We start from the raw sequence: 19,350 nt of genomic DNA, 5'->3' as shown, positions 1-19,350 counted from the left end.
GCCAGCTGTTCACTTCCACTATTTTTCTCTCTCTCCCTGGGCCACGTCGTTCAACTGGGAGGACAGATGAGATGACAATTTGTGCATTTAATTGCTTCAATTTCCTGCCCAGAGCCTCATAGTCTCTTTTGATCTTCTGGAGGCTATTGCTTGCAGTGTCATTGGTTCCCACATGAACCAAGAGGAAGGGGTATTTGTCAGTGGGTTTTATGATTCCTTGCATCTTGGATCTTAGCCCCGGGGAGTTGGATGCAGTTACATCTTGGATCTTAGCCCCGGGGAGACAGCACACTTCCCGAGACATCTTGTCAGGCCCACAGATCACTGCTTCTGTTCCCCTCAGTAGGGAATCCCCTATCACCACTACACGCCTCCTCTTAGGTTTGGTCGGGGTTCTTCCGTGAGCTGTCCGTTCCAAGGTCACCTGCACATTCCCTGAGGACTGACTTTGCTGCTCGTCTTCATATACCTGATCGACTGTAATGAGGGAGAGATCCTCAAATGGAGTCTGCTCTTCGTCTTCCATGCTAGGGGAGAGGATTGTGTATTTCTAAACAATCAGAGCAAACCCTGGGCTTCCTACTTCTTTGAGTCACATTTCTCCATATATCTGGCTCCTGCGTTGGTGAACTAGCCTCCTTCTCAGGGGAGTCCCCTGTCTCCTCCTTGGTGGAGACGGTGTGCTCTGTTGCTTCCAAGAAGAGCTCCAGCTCTCTAATTCTTTGGAGCGTAGCTACACGTTCCTCCAGTTGCTGGACTTTGTCTTTTAAGAGGGCAATCAACATGCAATTGCTGCAGGTAAAGCTGCCTGCAACCTTTGGCAAGATGGCAAACATTGCGCAGGAACCGCAGGCGACTACAGCTGTTCCCTCACTCTCCATCTTGAGAACGTGTCGTTGGGGGTGGCTACAGCGGTCCTCCATCATAAGAAGCGTGCAGACAGGACAAATAACTCCCCCCCCAAAAAAAACCCTAGGTCTCCCTCAACAAACGTTTGAGACTAGCTCCCCTAAATCTAAAAGATGCCCTGCAAGCTCTGATAAGCTCCTCCCACAGCTAATCACCTGCCTCAACAGAAACCCTGCCCCTCTGACCTTTGCACAGGGAGAGCAGCTAATCAGCCACAAGAAACACACACACAATAAAACCCTTTTTGCTCCTTCTTCAGCTGCTGCACTGCAAGCTCTGACCCATATATAATGTGTGCAAAAACACCGCCTTGGTGGCTGGCCCCACCTCATTCCTTCCTCCCTCCCACATGGAAGATAACAGAGGCCGAAATATGTGATGACTTCCCATTCCATACTGTACTTGAATGATGATCTGTCCCACAGGAAAGAGAAATTTGGTTGAGGGTTGATTCCACCTTGCTACCTGCAACAGGGTCATGTGCCATTGACACGTAAGGCCAACATTTTTGGGCCGGTAGGAACATAAGGAACATGCCCTCCAACATTTTTCTGATGAAATAGGAGCAGTTTTGTAATTTATACTCTGTCTACCTGACTGGTTTCCCCAGCCACTCTGGGCTGCTTCCAACATATACAAAACACACACACACACACACACAAATTAAACTTTTTTTAAACAAACCTCTGTATAGAGCTACCTTCAGATGTCTACTTAAGGTTGTATAGTTACTTATCTCCTAGGCCTGGGGGGGGGGGGTCGCATAACTCCATAAGGTAAAGGTAAAGAGACCCCTGACCATTAGGTCCAGTCGTGGCCGACTCTGGGGTTGCGACGCTCATCTCGCTTTATTGGCCGAGGAAGCTGGCGTACAGCTTCCAGGTCATGTGGCCAGCAGGACTAAGCCACTTCTGGTGAACCAGAGCAGCGCATGGAAACGCCGTTTACCTTCCCGCCAGAGCGGTATCTATTTATCTACTTGCACTTTGATGTGCTTTTGAACTGCTAGGTTGGCAGAAGCAGGGACCGAGCAATGGGAGCTCACCCCGTCTTGGGGATTCGAACCGCCGACCTTCTGATCGGCAAGTCCTAGGCTCTGTGGTTTAACCCACAGCGCCACCCCAAGTATCCCCAAGGCATACTTAAGTCTGTCTTAAAATGTAGTCTGAGCTTGAAGCTCAAATATGGCAGATGTCGTCACGTTGCTGGCACAACGGAAAGAGATGGAAAGAGGGAGAGGACGTGCCCAGGCAGTTAGGAGAATATATAGCTATGCCCACCCCCAGTGTCAGGGCACAGTAGGCTTGTCTCTCGCCAAATTCTCTCTAGCAGGTTTACAGGAAAACTCTGTGAGCTTCAGCTCCTTTTATGCACCTATCAGCAAAACACAAATTGTTGGTTTGTCTGCATCTTAAATATCCCATACGTGCTGTTTTCAAGGCCGTGTTTCGCGGGGATTCGAACCGCCGACCTTCTGATCGGCAAGCCCAAGAGGCTCAGTGGTTTAGACCACAGCGCCACCCACGTCCCATGCACAACTCCATACCCTCCAACATTTCTTTGATGAAAACAGAGACGTCCTAGGGGAAAATGGGACATTCCGGGATCAAAATGATGACGACGACGAAGATGAAACAGGACATCCCTATTTTCATCGGAGAAATGTTGGAGGGAATGGGCTCATTCACCTAGGAAATGCCCCTGATTCTGGCAATAGACATTCTCTTCTTTCAATGCCAAGACGGCAAAAAACTGTGCTAACTCAGCACGCTTGGGTATCAGTACTTGTACTGAATTTATGGAGAAGCTCAGACTCTTCTCTGGCATGTTCCAGGCCTGGGGAGAGAATAGACATTAATCCACCCTTCCCCACCCTGTTTAATAGGCCAAGTGTACACTTAATTAAGTGCTTAAGAAGTCAGACATCAGAAGAGCCGTGGCAGACTTTGGTGCCTTCAATTTCAGAGGTCTGCTGCCTGACAATTTTCACGACCGGCCTTGATCCTCAAGAGCCCTGCTGGATCACACCCATGGATCATCTCTTCCCGTATCCTGTTCTCACAGTGGCCAACCAGAAGCCTATGGGAGGAGGCCGTGTGAGCTGGATTTGAGCGCAAGAACACTTTCTCTGCTTGTGGTTTCCAGCAACTGGTTTTTAGAGGCTTAATACCTCTGAAAGTGGAACATAGCCTCGATGTCTCCTAGCCACGGATAGCCTTGTCCTCCATGAGTTTTCCTCATCCTCATTTAAAGCAATCCGAGTTGGTGCTCCATCACAGCCTCATGTGGGAGGGAGTTCCATAGTCTAAGTACGCGCTGTGTGAAAAACAACATTCTTTTATCTGCCCTGAATATTCCAACATTCAGCTTCTTAACCAGACCTTCCCAGTGTCCCTATTTTCCAGGGACAGTCCCAGATTTACAGAAGCTGTCCCTGTTTCTGATCTGATCCCAGAATGTCCTGCTTTTCCTTAGGACGTCCCTATTGTCAACCGAGAAATGTGGGAGGGTACGGAGTTATGTGACCTTTAGAAGACATCTGAAGGCAGCCCTGTATAGGAAAAGTTTTAAAATGTTTAATGTTTCATTATTATTTTATATATGTTGGATTCAGACATGAATCGATTCAAAGCCTTTTCATAAAAAAAAAAAAAGGTTTGATCAGAGCAGCATTTAACAACAATAACAAAAAGCCTTGTGCTTCCCATCTCCTGCAATGTACCATTTTCAGTGTAAGCGCCTCGGGGCAGGAAGCTTATTCTGATTTTTTGTTTATAAGGTAAAGGGTAAAGGGACCTCTGACTTTTAGGTCCAGTCATGGCTGACTCTGGGGTTGCAGCGCTCATCTCGCTTTATTGGCCGAGGGAGCCGGTGTACAGCTTCCGGGTCATGTGGCCAGCATGACTAAACCGCTTCTGGCGAACCAGAGAAGCGCACGGAAACACCGTTTACCTTCCCGCCGGAGCGGTACCTATTCATCTACTTGCACTTTGACGTATTTTCGAATTGCTAGGTCGGCAGGAGCAGGGACCCCAGCAACCGGAGTTCACCCCATCGTGGGGATTCGAACCGCTGACCTTCTGATTGGCAAGTCCTAGGCTCTGTGGTTTAACCCACAGCGCCATCAGCTAATCAGCAATTTAGTCACTGCCCCAGTGAGCAGGTTTTAACAATTCTTTCTTTGTGTTTTGCCCTCTTAACGGTCTTACAACACACCTCTTTTAATCACTTGTCTGTTTTGCCTCACTTGGTACAGAAAAATGTTCCAGTGCGGAATGTTCTCTATTTCAGCCAGATGCGCCCTCTTCTAGGAGACACCATTCCGTTTTAAGAACCTGCACATTCTGTCAGAGGGAGGGTCTGTGTTCCCTTGAGAATCAAGACGTGGCCGACCTGCTCTCTTGCATTGCCAGTGGCCCCCAGTGACCCAGGTATTGTTTCTTAATGTCCTAGGCTAGCTCAGGAATTCCTCTGTAGCTTGTATTTCTCTTTTCCCATCCCAAATAGAGTGGTATCTTGGTTCTCGAATGGCTTGGCTTCCAAACAAATTGGCTCCCAAACACCGCAAACCTGGAAGTAACTGTTCCGGTTCGCGAACGTTTTTTGGAAGCCGAAGGTCCGACGCGACTTCCGCTTGAGTGCAGCCAATCGGAAGCTGCGCCTTGGTTTTTGAACGGTTCCGGGACTTCCGGAACAGATTGCATTTGAGAACCAAGACACCACTGTAATCAAAATCCCACCATTTATTTATATCAATATACAGTCACACCTCGGGTTACAGACGCATAAGGTTGCGTTTTTTTCAGGTTACGGATGCTCCGAAACCCAGAAGTACCGGAACGGGTTGCTTCCAGGTTTTGGAGTTTGCGCATGTGCATCCCGCACGGATCACGTTCGCAACCCGAGCGTCCACTGTACACAACTTGCCCATGTGCAGAGGGACATCCTAAGAGGAAGCAGGGCATTCCGGGATCAAATCAGAAACCAGGACGGCTTCTGTAAATCCGGGACTGTCCCTGGGAAACAGGGACACTTGGAAGGTCTGGAATGTGTCCTTGAGCTCTGGACTTGCTTTGTGGGTGAAGTGAGTCTGTGTAGAAACCAGCCTGCTGGACAAAGACAGAGGGGCTGTTTCCAACTCATTCCTGCTCAGAGTAGGCCTGTTGAAGATAATAGGCCCGAGTTCACCATGCCCACTGGTTTTAGTTTGTCCACTTTGAGCAGAACCAATGCTGATGAAACCCCATAACCGCCCTGTTCCCTTTTGCCTCTGGCTGCTCTCGCCCCAGTCATATGTGGACCCCAGAAGAGAATGCAGCCCCCAAGCTATATTCAATTTTACCCTGTGTCAATTTTATCACATGCGTATCACAACTTTGTCCTCACAAGGAGCCTGCGAGGGAGGTTAGGTTGATGGCCTATGAGATTTGTGGCTGCCTTCCATGTTCCCCATTTGAACCACAACACCACATTTGGCTTCTCAGGACTGCAATCCCAGTTTATGATAACGTTATGTGCTTTTAAAATTAAAAACTAGACAGCATCTTAAAACTAAACAGCATCTTAAAAAGCAGAGACATCACCTTGCCAACAAAGGTCCGTATAGTTAAAGCTATGGTTTCCCCAGTAGTGATGTATGGAAATGAGAGCTGGACCATAAAGAAGGCTGATCGCCGAAGAATTGATGCTTTTGAATTATGGTGCTGGAGGAGACTCTTGAGAGTCCCATGGACTGCAAGAAGAACAAACCTCTCCATTCTGAAGGAAATCAGCCCTGAGTGCTCACTGGAAGGACAGATCGTGAAGCTGAGGCTCCAATACTTTGGCCACCTCATGAGAAGAGAAGACTCCCTGGAAAAAACCCTGATGCTGGGAAAGATGGAGGGCACAAGGAGAAGGGAACGACAGAGGACAAGATGGTTGGATACTGTTCTTGAAGCTACAAACATGAGTTTGACCAAACTGTGGAAGGCAGTGGAAGACAGGAGTGCCTGGCGTGCTCTGGTCCATGGGGTCACAAAGAGTCGTACATGACTAAACGACTAAACGACAACAAAATTAAAAATGGTGGAGAGCAAGCCTGATGAGAGGGAAGCCTTTCCCTGAAGGCCTTAAACCATGGGTAGGCAAACTAAGGCTCGGGGGCCGGATCCAGCCCAATCGTCTTCTAAATTTGACCCGCGGACAGTCCGGGAATCAGCGTATTTTTACATGAGTATTTTTATTTATTTACTTATTTTGGGGAGGCAACAGCCCCCGTGCCCCCTGGCTACACCCATGCTCCCCACCCAGCCGCCAATCCTTTGAAAGTCCAAAATGGCTAGAGGTGAAAAACTCCATATTAAAAGGGTGCGAGAGGTCAGGAACCACACAGAGATGGTGAGGACATCATGTGGACCCCTTGCTTTAACTGGGAGACAGGGAGGTACAAATGCATTTAAGCCACATACCATAGCTGTCAACCTTCCCTTTTTTTGCAGGAAATTCCCTTATTCCAGCGCCGTTTCCCGCTGCTTCCCACTTATTTCCCGGATTGATTAGATATCCCGTAGACTGTCCCCGGGACAGGTGAGGCTGCTGATCCCTTATTTTTGAATGGCACATACATTTAAGCCACATCCCACAGCACATTTCAAACACATTACTTGCACCACAGAATCCTGGGAACTGTAGTTCACACACACACACACACACACACACAGACACACTGCTACCATTCCTAGCATCCTTAAACTACAGTTCCCAGGATTTTTTTGGGGGGGGGCGGGGGTCATGTGTTTTAAACATGCATTGATTAAATGTATGGCGTAGTAGATCTACCCATATTATATTCACCATGGAGTCAGCGAGCTGTATTTTTACAGATGACGTTTCTGTATATGATGGAAGCTGTTAAAGAGTAGCTGGGGCGACCCAGTCAGATGGGCGGCGGTACAAATAATAAAATTATTATTATTATTATTATTAAACACTTTTTCGGGCTTATTTTTTTTGGGGGGGGGGAGCGGAGCGATGAAAGGAGGCTGGGGGAGGCTACGACAGCAGATGACGGATCACGATTTACCAATTATTATGAATCACGATTAATTCCAGAGGGTGAATGACAACGGGAGTCTCCGCGGCAGCCAAGAAAACTGCGTCGACCCTTTCGCAACCCAACAGATCGAGTGGGGAGAGGAAGCAAAACCTTGTTTTAAGTCTCTTTGCAGGGCGGATCCGACCCTGCGGCATCTTTTTTGCTCCGAAGCAAGCAACTCCCTCCCTCGATCCTAGGCTTGCTCCCAAGTAAACGAGCCCCTTCTGCTCCCATGGGGCTAATTGCTCGGCGGGTGCCCGGCGCCTGCAGGGCGAACCCCGCCCCGCCCGCAGCACAGGTGTCATGTGACCGCAGATCATATGATCACCTCGCCTTGGGCTGGCTGTGAAAGTCTAGCTGTAAAATCGTTATCGGCTGCTTCCTGGTGGCTGCTGGAAAGGGGAAAAGATACCGACTTTCGTCTTGCTGGGTAAGTGGGTCTCTTTATATTTTTATCTTATTGCTGGGGAGAGATGCTTCTGACCCTCCCCACTTCGATTCCTGGCACCAACTCTTTTATGAGCTGGCTTAAAATAAGGTTACCAGATTTTTTTCAATGAATCTGGGGACATTTTAAATAAATAAAATAAAATAAATACTACGCGTTCGGGACGTTGATGCAGCGATGGCGGTGGCAGAGGGGCTGCCGCTGCTTTGACCTCAACCGCCACCTTTCCCCTTCCTCTGAGGCTTTTATCTCCTTTCTCCATGAGCCTGGGCAGCCACTGACTTGTTGGTTCTTCGGTGGTGGTGGTGGGGAAGCGGTGTGCGGTGGGTCAGGCATGGAAGGCAGAGAAGGAGGGCCGAGAGCGGCCCCAATCCCATTCCTACTTGCGTAGGCTGAGGGAGCGGGCGTTTGTCCACAGACAGCTTTCCAAGTCACGTGGCCAGCAGGACTAAACCCCTTCTGGCACAACAGAACAGCGTGGCGGAAACCAGAGTGCACAGAAACGCCGTTTACCTTCCCGCCAGAGCGGTACCTATTTATCTACTTGCACTTTGACATCCTTTCCAACTGCTAGGTTGGCAGGAGCAGGGACCGAGCAACGGGAGCTCACCCCGTCGCAGGGATTCGAACCGCCGACCTTCTGATCGGCAAGCCCTAGGCTCTGTGGCCTTAGACTACAGCGCCACCCTCTATCCCTGCCCTGCCTCTCATTTATTACTGCTGCTGTCAACCTTCCCTTTTTTTGCGGGAAATTCCCTTATTTCAGCGCTGTTTCCCTATGCTATCCCAGATTGTTAAATATCCCATAGACTGTCTCTGGGACAGGTGAGGCTGCTGATCCCTTATTTTCAAATCCGAAAGTTGACAGCTATGCTGCTGACCCCTTATTTTTGAGGCTGCTGATCCCTTGTTTTCAAATCTGAAAGTTGACAGCTATGCCTTTCGGAGCAGCCCCATCCCAACTCCTACTTGTGTGCAAGCAGGAGGGGGTAGGGATCTCTCAGGCAGCACGATGCCTCCCTTTCCATCGGAGCAGCCCCAATCCCGTTCCTACTTGCCTGCAAGCAGGAGGGTGTGGGGATCCCTCAGCTGGGAAGGGAGGCTTCCCGTTGCCTAACTGAGAGATCCCTGCCCCGATTCCTCTTGCATGCAAGTAGGAGTTGGGATCAGGGTTGCTCTGATAGGCATCATGAAGCCTCCCTTCACAGCTTAGTTGCTGGGGTCAGGGAAGGTGGAGGCAGCCTGGAAGCTGCATCTTTGAGCCCCTGCACCACCATTGTATGGGGACTTTGGAGCAGCTCCTGAAGCCAGCAAGAGTCAACTGCTCTGGGCTGCTGAGAATGCCGCTGCTGCGTTTCCCAGGGACGTTAGATGAAATCTGGGGACATTCCAGGGATGGAATTTGTCCGGGGACTTATTCGCAAATCCGGGGACTGTCCCCAGGAAACGGGGATGTCTCTAGCTTAAAACTAACGTCAAGTCTCTCACCCCCACCTCACCTCCTACCTTTAAATAATTATTGTTAGGGTGGCCATATTCCAAAGGTTCCTGTGCATTGTAACTATTGTGTATAGAAAAGGGGATTCCGGCTTCTCTGGTGAAATCCAGCTGCTTAAAGACGCCTGCATGGGACACGGGTGGTGCTGTGGGTAAGACCTCAGCGCCTAGGACTTGCCGATCGCATGGTCGGCGGTTCGAATCCCCGCGGCGGGGTGCGCTCCCGTCGTTCGGTCCCAGCGCCTGCCAACCTAGCAGTTCAAAAGCACCCCCGGGTGCAAGTAGATAAATAATAATAATAATAATAATAATTTTTATTTATACCCCGCCCTCCCCAGCCAAGGCCGGGCTCAGAGCGGCTTACAAACAATAAAAAAAACAAGAAGAATGATTACAACTTAAAAACAAAAATAAAATACAACATTAAAATAATGGAACATTAAAATATTAAAATGTAGCCTCATCGCAGGAGGAGAAGGAAAAGAAAATAAAAAGAGAGAGGGGGGGGGGGAGGGAATCAAATTGGCTCCAAGCCAAAGGCCAGGCGGAACAACTCTGTCTTACAGGCCCTGTGGAAAGAAATCAGATCCTGCAGGGCCCTGGTCTCATGAGGCAGAGCGTTCCACCAGGCCGGAGCCAGAGTTGAAAAGGCCCTGGCTCTGGTTGAAGCCAATCTAACTTCCTTAGGGCCCGGGACCACTAGGGTGTTGCTATTTATGGACCTTGAGGCTCTCCGTGGGGCATACCGGGAGAGGCGGTCCCATAGTACGAGGGTCCTAGGCCGTGAAGGGCTTTAAAGGTCAAAACCAGCACCTTAAATCTGACCCTGTACTCCACCGGGAGCCAGTGCAGCTTGAAAAGCACTGGGTGAATATGCTCCCATGGCAGAGACCCCGTGAGGAGCCTCGCTGCAGCATTCTGTACCCGCTGGAGTTTCTGGGACAGCTTCAAGGGCAGCCCCGCATAGAGCGAATTACAGTAGTCAAGCCTGGAAATGACCGTCGCATGGATCACTGTGGCCATGTCGGGGCGGGAAAGGTAAGGGACCAACTGCTTGATGCGGCGAAGGTGGAAAAATGTCGCCTTGGCTGTTGCTGTAACCTGCGCCTCCATGGAAAGGGAGGCGTCAGGGATTACACCCAAACTCTTAACGGAAGGCAATGGCACTAATTGGGCCCCCGCAAGAGAAGGGAGTTGGTCCCTCATCCCCATGCCATCCCGACCTAGCCATAGGACCTCTGTCTTCGAAGGATTTAGTTTCAATTGGCTCCCACGAAACCATCCAGCCACAGCTTCCAAGCATCTGGTCAGTGTGTTCGGGGTCGAGTCGGTGTGGCCATCCATCAGCAGATAGAGCTGAGTGTCACCAGCATATTGGTGACAGCCCAGCCCAAAGCTCCGGATAATCTGGGCAAGGGGGCGCATGAAGATGTTAAAAAGCATTGGGGAGAGAATTGCGCCCTGCGGCACTCCGCACACCAAGGAGTGGCGCGACGACATTTCCCTCCTTAGTGCCACCCTCTGTCCCCGACCAGAGATAAAAGAGCACAACCAGTTACGGGCTATGCCCTGTATCCCCACGTCTGCGAGGCGGTGGTCCAGAAGATCATGATCGACCATGTCAAAGGCTGCTGACAAATCTAAAAGGATCAGCAGTCCTGACCCGCCTCGATTCAGTTGTCTACGGAGATCATCTGTTAGGGCAACCAGAGCCGTCTCCGTCCCAAAACCAGGACGGAAACCGGACTGAAATGGATCTAATGCCGATGTTTCCTCCAGAAACCTACCAAGTTGTTCAGCAACCGCTCTCTCAATTACCTTACCCAGGTATGGAAGATTTGAAACTGGGCGGTAATTGGATAGGTCTAAGGGATCTAATGAAGTTTTTTTTAAGAGTGGACACACCACTGCTTCCTTCAGTTCCCCTGGGAATGTCCCCGTGTCAAGGGACAAATTGATAATTTCAACCAGGGGGGTCCGCACAACATCTGGACACTCCCTAATCAGCCAAGACGGGCACGGATCGAGGAGGCAGGTGGTGGGCCTACCAACTTGGAGGAATCTATCCACATCAGTAGGGAGTATCCGATCGAAATGGTCCAACACTGGACCTGAAGTCAGTCGAGGGGCCTCCAGTTCAGTCACTGTATCTAAATTGGCAGGGAGGTCACGGCGGAGCAACAGGACTTTCTCCGCAAAAAAACTCGCAAATGCCTCACAGCTGTGGGTTGAATTTGTGCTTAAATTTGGTTGTCCTCCTAAGGACGTTATTGACCTAATTATTCTAAAAAGTTGTGCCGGGCGAGAGCTAGCGGATGCAATGGAAGCTGCAAAGTAAGATTTCTTAGCAGCTTTCATAGCCGTCTCATAGGGACCGCTTACCAGCAGGAAGGTAAACGGCGTTCCGTGTGCTGCTCTGGCTCGCCAGATGCAGCTTGTCACGCTGGCCACGTGACCCGGAAGTGTCTGCGGACAGCGCTGGCCCCCGGCCTCTTGAGTGAGATGAGTGCACAACCCTAGAGTCTGTCAAGACTGGCCCGTACGGGCAGGGGTACCTTTACCTTTTTAAAGACGCCTGCTCCCCTATTATTATTATTATTATTATTATTATTATTATTATTCGCCTTGCCTTATAATGCTTGTCAGTTCATTAATAGAAGGCGGGAGGTCTCTGCCCCTAGATGCTTACAGTCAAAAAATCGCTGCAGAAGAGAGAACACCTGAGGGAATGGAGTGGGAAGGAGGCTTAGATGGATTATTTAGATTTCATAGTGTTAGGCTTAGATACTGTAGGTGCAGGAAAAGGAGAAATTTGGAGGGAGGGAGAGTCCCCACTGCTATATGTACATGCTGTGTGATTTATAGGAGGTTTGTAGCAGTTTTCTACTGCGGGCCGGAGGGTCACCTCAGCAGCATATATTCAAAGCACTAGACCAGCCTTTCTCAACCTGTGGGTCCCCAGATGTTGTTGAACTACAACTCCCATCACCCTAGCTCGCAAGGCCAGAGCTCAGGGATGATGGGAGTTGTAGTCCAACAACATCTGGGGACCCACAGGTTGAGAACCGCTGCACTAGACAGGCACAGTTTGCCCCCCCCAAAGAATTCTGGGAATTGTAGTTTGTTCAGAGAGTTGGAGGGAGGCCCCTATTTCCCCATATGATTCCAGTTAAATGGAGCATCCCTCTTCCCGGGGAATTTCCCCCTTTGTGAGTGGGCAAGGTGCAGAGTGGGTGGAACCGGTTCCGCTTCTTCAGGCGTGCTGGGACTGGGCCAACAAACCAAATCGTGTAAAGCCAGATGTCAAACCTGGTGACAAAGTACAGGAACATAGCATTGTAGAGTTGGAAGGGGACTCCTACGGTCATCTAGTCCAACCCCCTGCATTGCAGGAATCCTTCACCCAATGTGGGGATCGAACCCCCAACCCTGAGATTAAGAGTCCCATGCTTTGCCAGGTTTCTTCAACCTTTTCAGACCCGGGGCCGCTTTTAACCCAAACAGGGCTGCTGTCAAGGTTACTGAGGCACCAAGATGCTTAAGGTCTTCTGCTGAGGCTCTTTTCCATGGAACTAACCCAGTGTTGTCTACACTGACTGGCAGCAGCCCTTCAGGCAAGGGTTTCCACCCGCAACCCCACCTGGGAATGCTGGGGATTTTGTTTGGGACTTTCTGCATGTATAGGAGATGTTCTGCCATCGAGTTTAAAAGGTAAAGGGAACCCAGACCATTAGGTCCAGTCGTGGCCGACTCTGGGGTTGCGGCGCTCATCTCGCTTTATTGGCCGATGGAGCTGGCGTACAGCTTCCGGGTCATGTGGCGAGCATGACTAAGCCGCTTCTGGCGAACCAGAGCAGCGCATGGAAACGCCATTTACCTTCCCGCTGGAGCAGTACCTATTTATCTACTTGCACTGGTGTGCTTTCGAACTGCTAGGTTGGCAGGAGCAGGGACCAAGCAACGGGAGCTCACCCCGTCACAGGGATTCGAACTGCTGACCTTCTGATCAGCAAGCCCTAGCTCTGTGGTTTAACCCACAGCGCCACCTGCGTCCCTGCCATCGAGTTTATGGCCCTTCTATTCTGCATGGGGATTTGCAAACTGCTTGGCTAGGCCTACCCCTTTAAGAGCAGCCTAGGGTGTGGGAATTCAAGCAGTGATGCTTTTCTTGTTATAGAGATAAAAATGCAGATAAAATCTTGAGCTGGAACTGAAGTGACTGGGAGGCGGGGCGAGAGCACTTCAAGTGCGGGATTTCTATCTAGTGTGTTGTATTTTGTAAAAAAACCCCACACACTGTAGAGCATGGGTAGGCAAACTAAGGCCTGGGGGCCGGATGCGGCCCAATCGCCTTCTCAGTCTGGCCCACGGGTGGTCCGGGAATCAGTGTGTTTTCACATGAGTAGAATGTGTCCTTTTATTTAAAATGCATCTCTAGGTTACTTGTGGGGCATAGGAATTCGTTAAAATTTTCCCCAAAATATAGTCCGGCCCCCCACAAGGTCTGAGGGACAGTGGACTGGCCCCCTGCTGAAAAGGTTTGCTGACCCCTGCTGTAGGTAAAGGTAAAGGGACCCCTTACCATTAGGTCCAGTCATGACCGACTCTGGGGTTGCAGCGCTCATCTCGATTTACTGGCCGAGGGAGCTGGCGTTTGTCCACAGACAGCTTCCGGGTCATGTGGACAAACGGGGAGGGGTATTACTCAGAAGGGTGGTGGGAATGGGTGATTGGCAGATAGCTGTCAACAGGCTCATCACAGCTATCTGCCAATCACCCATTCCCACCACCCTTCTGAGTAATACCCCTCCCCACCTTCTCACTATATAGAAGGGTCTGGTGACTTCTGTTTCAGTGTATCTGAAGAAGTGTGCATGCACACGAAAGCTCATACCTAGAACTAACTTAGTTGGTCTTTAAGGTGCTACTAGAAGGAATTTTTTTTCTTTTATTTTGTTTTGAAAATTATAGTTCCTGCTGTGAGCAAAGCTATTTTTCCTTCTGCCTAATAACAGTGGGTCACCATTCTGCCACTAGGTCTGAAGATGGCTCACCTTCCTCCTCCGCTGTCTCTTGTGCACACCCACACCCCAGATGTGTAATATCATAAACTGAGTGAAACATCTGGGTTCCCTATCTGTACGTGACATCTATGATAATAATAATGTATTATTTATATCCTGCCAGTCTGGTTGGGTTTCCCCAGCCACTCTGGGCGGCTTCCAACAGAATCTTAAAATACAATAACCTATTAAACATTAAACATTAAAAGCCCCTAAACAGGGCTGCCTTCAGATGTCTTCGAAAAGTCTGGTAGTTGTTGTTCTCCTTGACATCTGGTGGGAGGGCGTTCCACAGGGCGGGTGCCACTACCAAGAAGGCCTCTGCCTGGTTCCCTGTAACTTGGCTTCTCGCAGTGAGGGAACCGCCAGAAGGCCCTTGGCGATGGACCTCTCCCTTTGGCACCCTTAGCTGTGGCCTTATCTTGCCTAGGCTGGGGTGCGGCCTACCTTACATGGAAACAACCAGCAATTTGGGGGACACGTTGCCAGGAGGAAGAGCTGTGGACCTACTTCCAGACTACGTGTTCACTGATTGGTTTGCGGGGAGCGTAGAGGATGTCGGCTGCTTAATGTGCGTCCATAATTCCCGCAAAGAGGGACTCCCTGTTTAAACCAGAGCTTTCCAAACCGTGTGTCGTGACATGTTAGTGTGTCGGCTGCAGTGTGCGGTTGTGTTGTGCGAATGCTCCCCATGCTCCTCCCGGGGCTGGAAAGGGGCTAGTTTAACCCCTGGTTTGCTAGTAAAACTGGATGACCGCATTGCACAACGATGCGTGTCTAAAAATTGGGTCGCCAAAGTGAAAAGTTTGGAACGCTCTGCTTTAAACCACAATTGTAGTTCTGGAAGGGGAATAAGGGGTGTCTCCTAACAGCTCTCAGCACCCTTAACCAACTGCGTCTCCAAGAATTCCTTGGGGAAGCCATGACTGTCTACACTTCTAATACATTCGTACTTCGGAAGCCAAACGCCTTGCGATTTGGGACGTTTTGGCTCCTGAATGCCGCAAACCTGGAAACGAGTGTTCCGGTTTGTGAACGTTCTTTGAAACCTGAATGTCCAACGTAGCTTCCAATTGGCTGAAGGAGCTTCTTTTTTTTGATATATTTTTTCTTAACAAACTAATCAAATCACAATTCCAAATTACAGAGCCAAATTTTTAAAATTTTTGTTGGGGGTACCCATGCTTTGAGCTCAGAAAGGGATCCAATCATCTTTCTTGCTGCTGCTTTGATGTTCACAGTTCTGTCCAAATAATATTCACATTTCTATCCATTCTTCTCTTTATGGTTTTCCTCATCTTCTTGTTGTTATCGTATATTTTCCCTTTCTTTGTGATCTCTGATAGGCTCCACAAGCGAGTTGAAAACAAATGTATTATAGTCCTGTGTGGATTTTTCATTTCTCCAAGAGCTATATTCAAACAGACAGACACCATTTCAACACTTCTGTACAAAACAATCTTAACGTCTGCCCATTAATCTTCGCAGGCCTGTCACTCCCTCCTCAATCTTCTTAGGGGGTTCTGGTCCAATATGATGACAAAGCGGTTGGCCTCCTCTCCCTCAATCGTAAATCTTGCAACAAAGCCTGCCTCTGGCGAGTCTCTTTTTATAAACTGCGTCATACCAAAAGCCTTTCATTCCTTTCCAGATATTCCGCACACCATGTCTTTGGTTAGTAATTCATTTCCACACAGTTCTTAATCATCCCGCTTATAATCAATTGTTACAATGTTTCTTCTGGGGGGGATTGTTAGGTAATCACATAAAAAAGAAAAGTCCCCCCCTTTCTGTCCCATTCCAACATACCAACAGCTTTGATGTGTCTTCTTCTTGATATATTTTCATTGGATCCAGCCCGTCGTTCAACTTCACAGAGGTCACTTCACATAGCAGTCTAAACTCCCGTTCTTCACTCGAAACATGTGCATTTGCTGCTCTCTATTTTGAGCTGCTGCAACCAGGCGCGTGATCAGAGACAGCGTCCGGGAGAGCCATAAACCCACACAAGGGCTGTGCGCCTAGTGCCCTCACCCCCTGCATCTTTCAAACTCGGGGGTGATTTATCAGCAACCGCAGGCGAAGGCAGTGTTTCCCCATTCCCTGGGGTGACAAAGGGAGGCTGCATACTCCCATATCAGCCTCTTAATTACCTCGTGTGAGCCGGAGAGATTGTATTGTCGGCCATCTTCCAATGCGCCCCTAGCGGGCCCCCCCCGGCTGCAGGAGCTTCTTGCAGCCAATCAGAAGCTGCGCCTTGGCTTCCGAACGTTTTCCGTTCAACGGATTCCAGCAGAGGTTATATTTTTTGAGAATCCTCTGGAAAAACAGTCTCTCAAAGGACCTGTTGATGGCATTTTACCATTGTACTGTGGAGAGCATATCAACTGATGGTCTGTGTGTGTGGTTTGGCAGCTGCATGGTCAGGGGAAAAACAATGCTGTCCAGGGTTGTAAAGACTGCAGAGAGAATAACTGGGTGCACTCTTCCCACCTTGGATCAAATCTATGCTTTCAGGTGCCATAAGAAAGCTGCAGAGATAGCGCAGGATGGTGCACACCTCGGAAATGACCTCTTTCAGCTTCTGCCTTCTGGAAGAAGGTATAGGGTTATAAAGGCCAGGACTAGCCGCCTGAGAAACAGTTTCTACCCAAATGCGATTTTGGTTTTAAACGCAGTGCAAGGAGTCTCTATGGGAGTATATTGTATTTAAAAATGGGGTATCAGAGTATTTAGAGGGCTAACCAGGCTGGGATAGCTGGGAATGTTTTATGTAGTTTTGTAGTAGTTTTTCATAAGTTTTTCAATTTCATTGTTCTGCATGGGACAATGACAGTAAAGATATCATTTATCGTATATCATATCGTATAGTAGGCTTGTTGGTTTTTGAATGTCTTGTGTAGATTTTTCAATTTCGTTGTTCTGTGTGGGACAATGACGATAAAGATTATTGTACCGTACCATATCGTATATGCCTTAATTGGACACAGCCCTCTCAGCTGGAGGGTGGGGGCTCTGGATTCTGCCACAGCCCTTGGAGCCAATGATGGGTGCTGCCTTGTCTCTCAAGCACCAGGTAAGCTTGTTCCCATCTGCCAGCCACCTCACGCCCTGCAAAAAAGAGGAGGCGGATGTAACAGTTAGTTTTCCCGGAGATGAGGAAGCAATGGGGAATTACAGTCTGGAACCAGTTCCTCGTACCAGTCTGTGGTTTGGATGTGACTCCAGATCTCTGGAATCCCAAGATTGCTCTGTGGTCAGAGGTTTAATTGTACTTTATTTGCTATTACAAATGCCTTGCCTTCCAAGGAGTACACAATTCTCCCTATTACAGTGGTACCTCGGTTCTCGAACGCCTCTGTTTCAGAACCCGAACGCCAAAAACCTGGAAGTAAATGCTTCCGTTTTCGAATGCGCCTCAGAAGTTCCGCTGTGCGTTTTTGAATTTTCTCAGTTGAATTTGCAGACAGCCCTTTGCGCCTCGGTTTTCGAACGTTTCGGAACTCGAACAGTCTTCTGGAACGGATTACGTTTGAGAACCAAGGTACCACTGTATATCCTCACTACAGCCCCATGAGGTAGGTTAGGCTGAGTGACAGTGACAACAATGACAACAAAAGCCAAAATACCTTAAATAAAAATGGAGGGGGAGCAGGAGGCCTTAGCCAAGGGGGTGTCTCTGAATGCCATGTTGCCACGGGGCACTTGAGTGCTAACCTAAGAAAACAAAGAAAGCATAAGCTTTAGCCTTTCCTCATCAAGGTGTTTCAACACTGTGATTGTTTTTCGAAGCCTGAATTACACGCGGTTTTCCAAATGCCCCCTAGAAATTGATTCCTCGGCTCAGGAAGCTCGTTCTTAAAAAGGAACCTGTTCCAAGTTCAACGTCCCCTAAGGAACTAATTCCAGCACGCGTCTTTCCCTTACAACATGAGCCAGTTTGGTGATAAAGTTAGTTCAATCCATCTTGATAATAATTTTGATTAGTTTTCAGTTACATCCAATAATAGCCTCATTATAACAATACCAATTTATAAGTCAATTATTAATACCAATAGTTCACATACCAAATTAGATACAGTGGTACCACCGGTTGTGGACGAGATCCGTTCTGGAGCTCTGGTCGGATTCTGAGGTTTCCGCAACCGGAGGCACCGCTTCTGTGCACGTGCGCAGAATGGTAAAGCGCTTCTGCGCATGCGCATGCAGCAAAAACCCGGAAATATACTTCTGGGTTTGCTGCTTATGTATCCTGAAGTTTACATAACCAGAAGGATAAGTAAGCGGAAGAAGGACTGTAATTTAGATAAGGTGCTAGAATTGATGGCTTGATTATTTGCTTCATTTCTGCGTTCCAACATCTTATTAATTCCTATTCCATTGCGGTCATAATAATAATCCCTTCTACCAGGGGTGGCCAACTCCCAAGAGACTGTGATCTACTCACAGAATTAAAAACTGCCAGTGATCTACTGCCTTTTTAGAGGTGCAGATCAAAGCCCCATTTTTTTGGAGATCCGTCTTTCGTTCTGCAGATCATGCAACAATGGAGGGCGGGGCCGGATTCTAAATTACAAATAGATTCGGAATGGAAAGGCACCCGGCGAGATCTACCAATACCTCCCAGGCGTCTACCAGTAGATCGCGACTGACCTGTTGGACGTCCCTGCTTATACAACAACTGCAGTATTCATAACTTCTAATCGTATTCACACATTAAATGATTGATGAAACTACAGGTGGAACACTCAGACTATATTCCTGTTCTTCCTGTGTGTGGCAATTATTCTGTCCATGGTGTTTCTTTCTGTCCTTGTAAAATTTTATGTCTGTCTTTTCCCACTTCGTGCTGTTCTCCATCATGCCTTGGGCAGAGCTGATATCCCATTGTTGTTCCAGAAATTTCTCCCTCCCTCTGTCCTTTGTTGTTTTGCAACTTTAATAACAACTGCAAAAACCACGCATTCCCAATAAATATCCTGTTTTCGCAATTTTTCCTCTCAGTCTGGGAAGAAGAGTGGTCTGTCGAACTGCAGAGGACTCAGTAATGAACCTTATCAGTTCCTTGGCAAGTTCGCAGGCTTCTTTCGTTCTTCCGTCTGACTGAAGATAAATGAGCAGTTTTACTTCCAATTACCATAATTTAAATTCCAAGTCGTCCTAGCGTTATTGTTATTCAGAGTCAGCTCAAGTTTCCATTGTAAATCTTTTGCAAAACAGAGCTTCCCCTCCCCTTTCCCCCCTTTTTTACACACACAGTTCCCTTTAATGTTATATTCCATATCTATAATCCAATTCCTTCCATCCTCACTTGTCCAGACATAATTTGAACTAAATATTCAGTGTGTTTCCTTGGA

The 19,350-nt window shown here is 48.5% G+C and overlaps 1 protein-coding gene across 1 annotated transcript in view; it reads left to right on the top strand.

Annotated features, from left to right (window-relative positions):
- Positions 1 to 7,348: 7,348 nt before the first annotated feature.
- Positions 7,349 to 19,350, top strand: part of LOC307205583 (lysosomal acid glucosylceramidase-like) — a 39,115-nt gene continuing 27,113 nt past the window's right edge. Inside the window, exon 1 of the mRNA XM_079958177.1 lies at positions 7,349 to 7,415. The gene's annotated coding sequence lies outside the window, so the exon portion shown is untranslated. The remainder of the gene's footprint in view (positions 7,416 to 19,350) is intronic.

Source organism: Podarcis cretensis (assembly GCF_951804945.1).
Source record: "Podarcis cretensis genome assembly, chromosome: 16".
Taxonomy (NCBI): Eukaryota; Metazoa; Chordata; class Lepidosauria; order Squamata; family Lacertidae; genus Podarcis; species Podarcis cretensis.
This window is presented reverse-complemented; position numbering and strand designations above follow the sequence as displayed.